Source organism: Drosophila willistoni (assembly GCF_018902025.1).
Source record: "Drosophila willistoni isolate 14030-0811.24 chromosome 2L unlocalized genomic scaffold, UCI_dwil_1.1 Seg168, whole genome shotgun sequence".
Classification (NCBI taxonomy): Eukaryota; Metazoa; Arthropoda; class Insecta; order Diptera; family Drosophilidae; genus Drosophila; species Drosophila willistoni.
The window spans coordinates 11,433,012-11,447,809 of record NW_025814047.1 but is presented as its reverse complement, the minus strand read 5'-3'; positions in this window follow the sequence as shown (position 1 = coordinate 11,447,809).

The window sequence follows — 14,798 nt, the reverse complement described above, 5'->3', positions numbered from 1 at the left end:
CCGACAGGATCACGGCGCGCTCCGTTCGGGTCGTATCTGAAGCTCGGTGAGGCACGTCGGGTGGTTTTTTGTCGCTTTTTGGATCCTTGCTCCCCGAAGGTCGCTCGATCGGGATGTCGGTCGGGGCCAGTTCTACGCGGCAGAGCAGGACCGGGTCTTCCGGTGGGCTACCGCCTTGGGTAGGGCCGAGCATGACAAGGCCATGTTCCCTTTCCCATATGGCTATCATTTCCTCTACGAGGGAGGGGAAACGTCCCAACGTCCCCCACCCTCTTTAGAAGGAAGGGGGACGTTGGGCAGGCGCACATACCAACCAGTGGTCCCTCTTGAAAGATCTTTAATCAGTGGCCTCGCACGGGCCGTGGGTACGAGGTGTCCCGAGGCCGATGTCTTCAGAAAGACCGAGTTTTGGGGGTTCGTTGTCGTCCTATTGAAGGCCTTCAAGTCAGCCAGGCCTGCGGTACGTCGCTCACGCCCCTGGGCTTGTTGTAGTCTAACGACATTGCTGGAAAGAAACTTGATTATTTTATACGGGCCTTATAACTTAGGCGCCAGTTTGGCGTTGCACCCTTCATTGGCATTAGATAGCACATGTTGCTTGAGCATGACCATGCTCCTGACGCTTGGAAGCCAGTCGCGTCGTCTCAGGTCGTAGCATTTCTTTTGATTCTGAGTACCGTTCAGTTTAATCATGTACAAGCTTGAAAATATCTTCCATTCGTCGGACGCGCTCGTTGGGGGTAGGGGGTTCGTTACCGGAGACATCCGTTACTTGGTCATAAAGAGCGCCGGGCATACGGGGTTCCCGACCTAAAATGATGTAAGCTGGACTGAATCCGGTGGTGTCGTTGACGCTTGAGTTGATCGCTAGTGTTATTTCTGGAAGCCATTGATATCAAGTGTTTTGCCATTCTCCAGGTATTGTGCGATCATGGTCTTGATGGTTCGATTTGCGCGCTCGGTAGTATTCTGCTGTGGAGAATATGGGGCAGTATGCTGGAGTGTGATTCCGGACGTTTTGCAAAAGTTTTTGAAAACCTTGCTAGTGAACTGGGTACCATTATCGCTCACGAGGGTGCGAGGGTTACCGAATCGGGCCCAGATCCTTTCACGAAATGCCTTCAAAGCGACTGAAGTGGCCTTACGAAGTGGTACCATCTCGACCCATTTACTATATAAATCCAAGAAAACTAGTAACATCGTATTACCTTGCTTAGAACGTGGCAAAGGCCCGATAAAATCAGTACACACGGTGTCGAAAGACTCCGTGACTGGACGGGTGAGCATTTTGCCCGCCGGTTTCAACTGTAAGCAGGTGAGGCAGCATCTAACGTAACGCGCGACATCTCGGAAGAGGCCAGGCCAAAAGCATCTTTGGTTCACTCGCAAAGTGGTTTTCCTGATCCCCAAGTGGCTAGCCCTCACCACAATGTGACATTCCTTTAGTATGTAGTAGTTCCTCGAAATGTAGAATCGTGATCATCTGGGTGGTTATCGAATTCTCGTTCTCGAATATATAATATGAAAAATCCGCAGGGTGTTCCGGGACGTGCTGCCGCATCTTTAGACACCATTTACACTCCGGTTCTGCTCGTTGTGCCCGGTGGAGCACATCCAAAAGTTGTCGCGATAAGGCATCGGCAATTATGTTCAGCTTACCTCGTCTATAATGTACCTCGAACTCGTATTGTTGCAACTCCAGCGCCCATCTGGCCACACGCCCCGTGGGATTTTCTATCGAGTTTAGCCACTTGAGAGCCAAATGGTCCGTGATCACCTCAAAGCAATAGCCTTCCAAATAGCAACGATATTTCCTGATGGCCCAGACTATTGCTAGGCATTCTTTCTCAGTAGTCGAGTAATTTTCCTCCGCCTTCAAGAGACGTCGACTAGCGTAAGCAATGACTCTTTTCGCACCGTTGATACTCTGAATGAGCATTGCGCCAATGCCAACGTTGCTGGCAACAGTCTGTAAGCAGAACTTTACAGGGGCAGTGGTAAGACGGGTCTTGAGTGCATCGAACGCCTGTTGTTCTTCTAAGTTCCAAAACCAACTCAAACCTTTTTTTTAACAAACTCGTGAGAGGTTGCACCGTGTCAGAGAAGTTGGGTACGAACCGACGATACCAAGAGGTGATACCGAGTCATCGACGTAACTCCTTGACATTGGTTGGTGGAAGAAGGTTACGGATAGCTGTTACCTTTTCAGGGTCGGTATGGATACCATCCCCGCTGACAACGTGACCTAGAAATTGGATCCGTTTTTTGAAGAAACGACATTTGTCTCGGTTGATTCTTAAATTGGCTTCTCGTAGACGTCTAAAGACTTCAAGCAGGTGTGAGAGGTGTTTCTCGAGCGTCTTTCGGATTACGATAATATCGCTTAGATAAGCGAAGGCATGTGGTTTCATTTCGGGTCCAATCACGCTATCCAAAGCCCTCTGGAAAGTGGCGGATGCGGAGTGTAAGCCGAAGGGCATGACATTCCAATGAAATAACCCGTGAAAGCTGTACACTCTCTACTTTTGACCTCTAAGGGTATTTGCCAATACCCACTGTTTAAATCTGGAGTAGAGATGTATTTCGCGTTCCTCAATTTCTCTAGAGTATGGTGTATATGGGGCAAGGGGTATGCGTCGCGCACTGACTGAGCGTTCAGTTGTCAAAAGTCTATACACATGCGAGTATCACCAGTTTTCTTATCTACCAACACGATTGGTGCGCTGTGAGGGCTTTTGGATGGTTCAATACGGTCTTCCTTCAGCAGTGCGTCTACTGTTTCGTTGATAATCTGTTGTTGGGCCGGATTACGGGGATAATACCTCTGCTTCATGGGTCGATCGTGCTTCAAAACAATGACATGTTGTGCTATTTGGGTAACAGCGTTGAGCCCATCGAAATTAGTGATTTCCGCGTCAAGAATAGCTTGAAGTTCCGGCTGTAATGTCTCCTGTTCCATACTGGATGATTGTTCTGGCTTTAAGTCCTCGTCACGGATCTCAGCTTCTACTGAGGCTAATCGGGCGTCGGTGCTGGTATCCACGAGTGCTTCAGAGAGTTGACATATAGCAGTCCGGTTTAGTCTGGAAGTTATATGATCCAAGGGCTTATTTTGAACGGAGTTGCTCCTTTTCCGAGAATGCGCTGAGTAATCGCTGCCTTGCTCCAATCGGATTGTCTCATAATTTACCACCAACTTGGTTAAGCCGGGTAACGTTTGGAAATCATTTCGTCGGGTATACAGCTTGTAGTCTGGTAATAGATTTTCGTAGATCCTGTCGAGTTCCTGTAACGTCGAGTAATGAGCTCTCTTCATCATTAATCGAAGGTCTACTAGATACTCTTTGTATGGTTTGCCACCAACTTTCGGCCCGTCTGGTCAATAGGATGGCTATCATCGGAGGCAGTGTCTCCAAACTCAAACGGTACGTCGCAGCTCGAGTCTCTATTTGCTATATGAAATAGATAGAATCGGTAGATACGCTAAAGGCAATTCCCCATTTAATTATACGTTTCGCGATCGAGGCATAGCTCCCAGTGGTACGGCCTACCATAGAATCATGGACTCGATTCCGCTCACTGGGTTTAATGTTGATCTTTGAGCCAGGAATACCGAAAGGTGTCGGAGAACCGGAGCGAGAACCAGAATGCGATTTAGAACGATAGTTAGTGTCTTGTGGCACCGGTAGTTGGGAAACAATTCCTTCGGGAGTAGGCGACGGTGCTCTAGACTGAGGTTTTACATCTAATTTCTTGTCCCCGGCACTAAATTGGGCTTCGATTTCGGCAAATCTACTCAATACCTCAGGATGATGATCCTCCCTTGAGGCGAACTCGCGGAAACGATTCCTTAGGTCCTCCACTATTCCACCGGTGTCTAATCCGAACTTGTCACAAAGGACTTCCAACTCGGCTTTGCGACGATGGTTTATCCAATGAACGCCCATTACTGGTATATTAGTAAGGACTCGGAGTCGTAATATAAGAGATAAGCAGCCAAAGGATTTCGAAGTTCGCCCAGTAGGCTATGCGATACTATGTAAAGATGGCTACGGTAAACCTATCCTATAGACTATGATATGGATGTGCAAGTTGACCGAAGTGTATATATATATTTTATAGTTATTCTTTAAATTTTTTTTAATAAATTCTGCAGGGGAGGGGTCAGAAAATATAAAATATATATATGTTTATTCAAAGAAAAGTAAGTAACGGTGACGCGTAAATGAGAGTTATCCCCGCGATGGAAACTTTCAAGGTGGTTTTCATTTTAAATATTTTTAACAAATTCTTTGCAATGGTTCGAATATATAAGAAAGAAATTGCCTACTGATAGAATTAGATCCAGTTTGTTTATTTGAATTGGGAAAATCCTTGAATGTAGAATATAGTTATTGGAGAAGTGATTAAATTTCCCTCGATGTTGCCCAAAGAAAATAAGCGTTTACTCCGATTAATGTTTAGAATATCCTTGTGAAAGTAATGGTCCTTGCTGCCGAATTTCCTGATGTCCTTTGAATTAATCTCCTTGGGTGCTGAGGTATCCTTGAAGCTTAGTTCACCTTTAGCGGTGAATGTCCTTGTCCTATGTCCTTGTTGATCCTTCCGTTGTAAATCCTTTGTATTGAAAGCGGTGAATGTCCTTGTCCTATGTCCTTGTTGATCCTTCCGTTGTAAATCCTTTGTATTGATGAGTAGTCCTGTTGATTATCCTTGTCAAGTTGTTATCCTTTCGGATTGAAGCACTTTTTTTTCCTCGATGTTATCTTGCTGAGTTTCAAACACTGACTGCCTTTTCCAGTGCATATGCTTGGACTTAAATGGCCCCTTGTGCTTTACTTTTCTGTCTCTGCTCACTCTGCTGCTTTAGGTGAGAGTGGTGGATTTCTAGGTTACCCATACCCAAGTCCCGTTCAACTCGAAGTGCGGTACGTTATAGTCTCACTAATGACTCTCTGAGAGAGGCATCTAGACTCCCTCTTTCTGCTTCTGGTAACTCTTGCTCTTTTTGTAAAAAAAAAATTTTTTTTTAATAAATCTAATTTCCATATGCGACTCAGTCGATGGCTCCGTTGATGACTCTATGGCTAGCTCTGTCGGTAACTCAGTAGCTGACTCCATTAATAATTCTCTCCGAAATATGCTGTTGATGAGATTATTAATCCTGTCAAAAACTCTGTTGATGACTCTGCTGATAACTCTGTAGAAACCCTGCCGGAGACTCTGCCGATATTGTTACTTAGCAAGGCCTGGCTTTGCGCGTGTTATATATATATATTATTGTTATTTTTTTTTTTAAACTGATTTCAAGGTGTGACTCTGTCGATAGCTCTGTTGATGACTCTATCGTTAGCTTTGTCGGTAACTCAGTGGCTGACTTCATTAATAATTCTCTCCGAACTATGCTGTTTAGGATACTATTAATCCTATCGAAAACTCTGTTGATGACTCTGCTGATGATTCTGTCGGAACCCTGCCAGAGACTCTGCAGATTTTCTCACCTAGCATGGCATGACTTTGTGCGTGTTATATATATATATATTTTTTTTTTTTAAATTTGTTGCTCTCATTTCACTGTACTCAACATAAAAAGAAAAGGTAATCATACGAGTCTGCACAAAACGAATGGTTTTCTTTTGCTCATGTGTGTGTTAAACCTAGGCGATATACACATGCATACCCTTCCATACGTATACCCATACGAATGTGTCCAATGTCTATTAATCGCCTCTTCACGCATATGTACGTCACGAGCGAACCAGAAATTTTCTGCCTTGGAGGAAATGTGTGACATAAGCGTCACACACTGACACTTTCAGGCTAATCTCTACAATTCGTATCGTGAGCGCACACATACATGAGAGTCAGCGACGCTCATACATACTCACACGATCGGATGCTGCATCACACATGTGAGAGCCAATGCACGAGCATTATCGTTTTTTTTTTCACACACACACGGACTTTGAAAACTTTTTTTTTTTTTTTTAGTACGCACGGTTGGATCAAAGCTGTGTGTAAGAGTGAGAGAGAAATGGCAAGAGAATGCTCGTAGCTCACACACACGCCCCGAATCAAACGGTGAACTGTCTATTCTCATTCTTACTGGCCGCTCGTGTGTCCCTGTCTCTTTCTCGCATGTAACTGTCGCTTGCAAAGAAAGCTAAAAGCGCGTGGCACATCGATAACGTACTGTTATCGACTGTTAGTCAACTTCTGTGTTGACTCCGATATATATATATATATATTAATGAATATGCATACATATAAAAAATTTTCACTCTGGTGTGGACTCATATGTATGTATATATATATATATATATATATTAATAAATGTACATACATATTATATATGTATTTTAACATTTCCCTCATAATACTCATCAAGGTCCCTCGGGCGCCATCTGTAAGGAAGCTCTGGCTGGGGTACAGTTCTCAGTCTCCAGAGTCCCGTCTACAGAACATTTATTTGATTTGAAGACCTTGAAGAGTATTATGATATGAGATTGAGACCACATAAAGGGAGAAAAGGGAAGGGAAAGGGGTAGGAGGAGAGTTCAAGAGGGGCGGCAACGACTGATCTTGTCTGCCAAGCGAAGCCCGCGTCAAAAGTAACTAAGTTATTGAAGAAAGTCACAGTTTTCGACCGATCGTTCCTATGGGAGCTATATGGTATAGTCACCCGATCTTGATCAAATTTGGCACAGTCATTAACAGATATATTAAACTACTAAATATTTAATTTAAGTATTTATTATTAGTATTATTTAATTTAAAATATAAGCAATCGCGTTAAAAGTAACGAAATTATTGAGAACAGTCACTGTTCGTGACTTTGCGGTTTGTATGGGAGCTTTATGATATAGTGGTCCGATCCGGCTGAATCCGAGATATACAACCCCTGCAGTATATACAAGCCTACATGCAAAATTTCAACTCTGTAGCTTTAATGGTCTAGGAGGAGTTTGCGTTGATCCAGACGGACGGACAGACGAACATGGCTATATAAACTCGCCTCGTCGAGCTGATCAAGAATATATATACTTTATGTGGTCGGAGATGGTTCCTTCTATGCGTTGCACACTTCTGACCAATATTAATATACCCTTTTTGCAAGGGTATAAAAGCAATACTGCTTACGTTCCACGACGACCGTATACAAGAAGGTCATACTGGAATATCAAGAACAATAGCCAAGATAAAAAGGCATTACCATTGGAAGATTATGACACGAGATATATCTCAATATATAAAAAATGTAATAATTGTAAAAAAGCAAAAATAACCAAACATAAAAACTCCATTGACTAAAACTGAAACGCCACAACTGGCTTTCGACAGGGTAATTGTGGATACGATTGGTACACTTCCAAAACCAGAACAAGGAAATGAGTACGCAGTAACTGTAATCTGCGATCTAACAAAGTATTTTGTAATAATACCAATAAAAGCAAAAGTGCAAAAACAGTAGCGAAAGCTATTTTTGAAGATAACATTCTGCTAAACGGTCCAATGAAGACGTTCATTACAGATATGGGAACAGAAAATAAAAATTCAATAATTGAAGATTTATGCTAAAATCTGCAAATTAATAACATAATAACTTCTACTGCACATCATCATCAGACTGTATGCACTGTGGAGCGAAGCCACCGAACACTTAATGAATTCTTACGTTCATACATTTCAGTTGACAAAACTGACTGGGATGTATGGATACGACACTTCGCATATTGTTTCAATACAACACCCTCTATGGCACATGATTATTGTCCATATGAGTTGGTATTTGGTAAAACTTCAAATTTACCTAAACAATTTAATAGTATAGACAGGATAAACCCACTTTATAATATAGAAGATTATGCTAAGGAATCCAAATTTAGGTTAGAACAGGCCTATAAAAGAGCCAGAATTATGTTAGAACATTATAAAGCTAATAATAAGGACTTATATGATAATAAAAAACCATATTGAATTAGAAATAGGAAATCAAGTTTTATTAAGAAAGTATATGGGCCATAAGTTAGAAACCTAAGTATTTAGGCCCATATACAATAGAAGCTAGATAGAAGATAGGGATAACTTTTTAATTAAAGATAAACAGAATAAAAAACCAGAGGGCCGGGGCTAACTTTGACCGCGTCAAAGTTTGTATACCCTTGCAAGTTTTTTGTATAAAAGGTCTAATGCTTGCGAAAGAACGGCTTAGGAAATAACGAAGTTATTGATCAAAATCACTGTTCACCACCGAGTGTTCCTATGGGAGCTATATGATATAGTCGCCCGATCTTAATCGAATTCGGCACAGTCATTTACAGATATATAAAACTAACAAATGTTTAATTTGAAAGCAATCGCGTCAAAAGTAACGAAGTTATTGACAAAAGTCACTGTTTTCGAAAGATCGTTCCTATGGGAGCTATATGATATAGTCACACGATCTTGATCAAATTTTGCACAGTTGTTTATATGTGTAATTAACTTACCAATATTAAATTTCACGACAATAGCTCCGAAAATAACGAAGTTATTAAGAAAAGTCACTGTTCGTGACTTTGTCATTTGTATGGGAGCTATATGATATAGTGGTCCGATCCGGCTGAATCCGAGATATACAACGCAAGCAGTATGTACAAGCTTACATGCAAAATTTCAGCTCTGTAGCTCTTACGGTCTAGGAGGAGTTTGCGTTGATCCAGACGGACGGACGGACGGACATGGCTATTTGAACTCGTCTCGTCGTGCTGATCAAGAATATATATACTTTATATGGTATATAGAAGGAAGCATCTCCGACCATATAAAGTACAAAGAAAAAAATATTTAAAAACCAAATATCCATATTTTATGACACTATATATGTAAATATACACATAAGCAGAGCGCTCCTCTGCCTGCGTCACTGGCAGCGCAGCTATGGGGACTTAGCTTTACTAAACAATTGTTATGGAATTAAGAATAGTTATATATAGCGGACATTCAAGTAGGCTATCAAGAAAAACATGTTGAGATGACAGAAATAAGAAAGATAGATTATCATCAACCAGCCAAGAAATATTAGGCAAGTTATAATCACCTAAAGCTATAAGGAAATTACGATTTTTAAAACGACTGAAAATAGTTTGCAAAGCATCAGCATGGTGCATGTAGGTCATGATATCAGAAGCTGGAGGAATATATGAACAAGAAATATATAAGCTAAAGTTAGAACATGTAACTTCGACGCAAATAAACTCAACACCTTAGGGCAGATCAATCGGCACAACACTTGAACACAGTTTTGAGTTGACAGCACTGCCACGATGACCAACACGATCAAGCCTATAAGAAATAAAGTTATTAGAATTCCAAAATGGAGGAGTTGAGCCAAGTTTCAGAAAAAGCTAATATGTCAGCCGAAAATGTTTGGCTATCACAGAACATTTTCGAGAGAGCTTGGTAAGAAGTCCTATTACATTTTGATAATGAATGCAAAGGCCAGATGTTATTGGTTTTTTTTGTTTCTTTTAATCTTTGAAATAAAACCCGTGTTTAGATCTGATAGTATGTCCTTCATTCTTTGGTCATAATCAGTATTTTTCATTGATACCGTCTTATTTCCTTTGATATCAAGATATCGTCATGTTGTTTAAGAAATTTGTATGTCCATTCAGTAGTTTCTAATATTGCACGATCTGTTGAATCTATGTTTTTTATCGCTCTATGCTCTTTAACCATTTAAGGAACCGCAGTGCGCGCTGCTTCTGCTTTTTCTTTGTTTTTAATTATCTGAACTATTTCCACTCCATCGGCAATGAATTTGTAATGTTCAATAGGTAGAGCCAAATCTGGACCCTTCGCCAGTAATGATTTTATATCCGGCGGGAACTCAAAATCTGACTCATTTACAAACTAATCGTCATTTGTCTTGTTATTAAGGAGAGCAAAGTTCAATTTATTGCTTAGTTTCTCATGTTTCAACTCATGATGTGCCTCTCTTCGATCAGCTGCTTTGTAAGAGTTTTTGTTGTTTCAGCTAATTTGTTATTGAATCTTTAGAGTGTTATGTTTAAATATATTTTTGCCAAAAAAGGTGTTTCTGTCCAATGTTCTGCTAATGTGTAGAAATGTGTTGTTGTCAAACCCAAAAATATATTCACATCATGTTGTATTTTTTTAATAAAATTAGGAATTAGTTTTTCTTTTTGTCCTGAAGACAGTTCCCGATATGCAACTATAATATGTCGGATTAGAAAATAAAATTGGAAACTGCGGGTTTTATTTTATTAAATTTTTAATGACAACACAAAGGTCGCTAAAACAATCAAAGCTTATTTACAGATTTAATTCTCTTATTATTCTTTTAGATACGTGAAAATATGATTTTCGGAGATCTATTGTCAAATCATATCCACGAACCCATACTTTGGGTCTGGATTTGGATTGTTTGGAATTGGTGCTGGTGCTGCAATACCGAGGAAAGGAGGCAATACCTGCAATCAGGGCACTTAATGTAACATTAGAAGTTCCGTGTAGGGGTAAATCGTATCAATGGCTTTTAAATGTATATCAATAAAGGGAGCTCGAAAAACACAACACTTAAGTGTTGAGACGTCTTTTACGCAAAACGACAACAGTAAATAAATAAATATAAATAAATAAACTAGCTATGCATTTAATGCAAGTGTCGGAAAACATTTATTACAATATAATGGTAATTGGATTCAAATTAAACGGACAAGACAGCTACAAACCTTCACATGGGTATAGCTTGGGAGTTAGTGATTTTAACGGTTTTTAGAAACAATAAACATATATACTACTATATCATGGAAAAAGCGCGCCAACTTGCACTACAATCTTCTGATGGAAAAACTAATATGTTCACAGCAATCATTGCCGAATGGAGACCTTTTGAAAATCCTCCTATTTTCAGATATATTAGATGAAGGTATATTCGGAAGAATAACTGTTGACTGCAATGATTTCAACACAATTCAATTTGGTATACACAGCGCGAAATCCCTTATCGAAGAGATTATTTGCTATATGGACCATCGGGATGCGGTAAGTCCAGCTTTATAACAGCACTGGCGGGTGAGCTTGAATACAGTGTTTGCTTGTTAAATTTTTCTGATAAGGGTCTTACTGATGATAGACTGAATCATCTTTTGAATGTGGCTCCTGAACAAACAGTAATACTACTTGAGGATATTGATGCAGCTTTTGCTTCTCGAGATTCCACTTTCTATCAAAAATCTGCCGTTGAAGGAATGAATCGAAATACATTTAGTGGATTATCAAATTCTTTAGATGGTGTCTCATCAACATTAGTTAGAATAGTTTTCATGACAACAAATTATCTAGACCGATTGGACCTTGCTTTAATTCGTCCTGGCAGAATAGATGTAAAGAAATATGTTGGCCATTGCACTGATCATCAGCTGAAAGAAATGTTTAAAAAAATTTTTGAAAATTGCGACGACGTGGAATTCCGTTAGTCCATTATTTTTAATTCCATTTTAATTATCAATTTTGCGACTCCTACAACTGAAATAAGGACGCAGCCATACGCAAATATTTTATCAAATTTTATAGTTGTTTATGCATATACATTTAAACGAAATTTGAAATTAGGTGGTTAAACAAATTTGTTTGTTTGTTTTGCCATTCACCTTGAGGCAATTTCGGACATGAGTAATAAAACATTTCTGGCAGCTTTCGCTCGTTTTGTATCAAGGCGAGGGTGTCCCCAGCAAGTGCAGTCTGACAAAAAAACTTCGTAGGTGCATCCAGAGTGCTTGAAAAAGATTTCCTAAGGTCTACCCAGCAGAAAATCTTATCCCACTATAGCCATCAGAATTAGTCCTGGCATTTCATCCCTCCCGGGGCACCACACATGGGAGGGTTGTGGGAGGCTGGAGTTAAGAGTTTTAAAACTCTATTCTATAAAGCGACTTTCAACCTTCGAGGAGTTCTCTACTATGCTTGCTAAGGTAGAGGCTTGTTTGAACTCGCGGCTATCCGTCACGGAACCTGAAATCTTGGACCAAGTTCCGTCTATCATTAACCGGTGGCAGCGTCTGAAGGCTGTGAGTCAGCATTTCTGCACCCGGTGGAAAGAGGAATATCTAAAGGAATTACATAAGTGAAATATGTGGCGATTCCCTTGCAAAAATCTTGAAGTGGGCGATCTGGTGGTACTCAGGGAGGACAACCTTCCATTTAATGAATGGCGTCTCGGGCGAATCCACCAGACGTACTCTGGCAGTGACGGCAACGTCCGTGTCATCGATCTGCTTACCGCTCGCGGTGTTGTAAAGCGACCAGTCGCGAAGCTGATCTTTCTTCCTCCAGAAGAAAGAATTCATCCTCTCTACTTGAAATTGCAGTAGCGTCCAGCAGCTGGTCCTTCCTCCCAAATAAGAAGGGCCGAGCTGCCAATAGTAATATGTGTATTGTAAAGTCCTACATTAATCCGCTTTCTTCGTTATTTATTATGGCAGCTTCCTAAAATCAGTCATCTACAACTCGACTCTATGGCTCCACGACCACGTTCAGTAAAGGCATCGAAGGAGGAGCGCAGATGTTCGCGAGGAACTGAGTCCTTCCATTGCCGAGTCTGTCGCGGAATCCATCCTCTGAAGCGATGCCGTCGATTCCTGCGGCTGAACGTGGAAAAGAGGATGAGGGCAGTGCTTGCCAATAAATACTGCGCCAATTGTCTGGCCCACCAACACTCCGAGGGAAGCTGTCTGAGCGGTGATAGGTGTCGCATATGCAAGGAGGACCACTACACCTTAATCCGCTTCCACGAGGAGCTACGTCGACGCACTCCAAGCTCCGTCGTACGCCAAGTCACCCCTGAGACCTCCAGACAAAGGATTTGAAAGGTTTGAGGGCATCATCCACCGAAAGAACGGCCTACAATCTTGCCATAGGATATAAGGAAGATATAGATCAAAGTCGCTGTTTAACACTCGTTCCTATGGGAGCTATATGATATAGTTACCCGATCTTTATCAATTTCGGCACAGCCATTAACAGATATATTAAACTAACAAATGTTTAATTTGAAAGCAATCGCGTTAAAAGTAGCGAAGTAATTTCCAAAAGTCACTGCTTTCGAGCGGTTGTTCCTATAGCTATATGATATACGATATAGTGTCCTGATCTTGATCTTTGGCACAGTTGTTTATAGGTATAATAAACTCACCAATATTTGATTTCACGACAATAGCTCCAAAAATAACGAAGTTATTGAGAAAAGTCACTGTTCGTGACTTTGCCGTTTGTATGGGAGCTATATAATATAGTGGTCCGATCCGGCTGAATCCGAGATATACAACCCCTGCAGTATAAACAAGCCTACATGCAAAATTTCAACTCTGTAGCTCTTACGGTCTAGGAGGAGTTTGCGTTGATCCAGGCGGACGGACGGACGGACATGGCTATATGAACCCGTCTCGTCGTGCTGATCAAGAATATATATACTTTATATGGTCGAAAATGCTTCCTTCAAATGCAAAATTAATATACCCTTTTTGCAAGAGTACAAAAAAAACTTTTATATAACTACGTTATTTTTCTAAAGGAGGGAGATGTAGCATGTACTCGGTAAAACATATCAGCGACTGTAATTATTACGAGTTGTATTTTAAAATTTGAGAAATAAAAATTATTTTTAATTGTTAATCAATTGATTAAATTGTAACCATTAATATGGAGAAAAAAAAACTCACAATATAAAAATTCTATTTGATAAATTAAAACAATCATAAATCATAGTTAATGCATAAACGAGTACATTGGTCTATTTTTGGCTCTCCTAACGTAAATCGAAGTGAATGATTTTTTTATTAAAAAAAAAAACAAAATAATCATTATTTACCGTCTCTGAAACAAATAATAATACAATAGTACAAACATAAAATATATAAAAATATTACAAACATATTGTAGCACTTAGTTACAATATTTATAAACAAACATACATACTCGAAACATTAAAAGTACCATGCATTTATTGCCCACAAGACCACACATAAATGCATGGGATTGGACACTTCCAAGACGTTCAAATACTGGTAGACGAACACGAAACCCCACAGTTGTTAGAGAATTTCGTAGACGTAATGCGAACACGGTTGACAACAACATGGAATTGGCGGCTCATAATTATGATAGCATAATTGATTATGGCATATATTCCAATATTGGACAAATAAATAAAGAATGTGTGCATTGCAGAGCATTGAAATTTATGAACGAAACGCCTTCCATGTGCTGTGCTTCTGGAAAAGTTAAATTGCCTCCATTAGAACCTCCACCAGACCCTTTGCACTCATTAATTTATGGCAATTCACAAGCGTCAAAGGAGCAAGTCAATCGACACTGCTACAACAGAAGAAGACGCAGTAAATTATCCTGTGGAATTTCTAAATTCTTTGGAGCTACCCAGTATGCCACCACATATTTTAAAATTGAAAGTGGGTTCCTCAATAATACTATTAAGAAATATCAATGCACCAAAACTTTGCAATGGAACAAGACTTTGTATAAAAAAATTAATGCCTAATTTAATCAAAGCAACAATTCTAACTGGCAAAGAAAGAGGAGAAGTTGTATTAATACCAAGGATTCCATTGATATCAACTGACATGCCATTCGAATTGAAACGTCTTCAATTTCCAGTGCGTTTATCATTTGCAATAACGATAAATAAAGCACAAGGACAAACCCTTCAAGTGTGTGGGGTAAATTTAGAAGAGCCGTGCTTTTCTCACGGACAATTATACGTGGCATGTTCCAGGGTG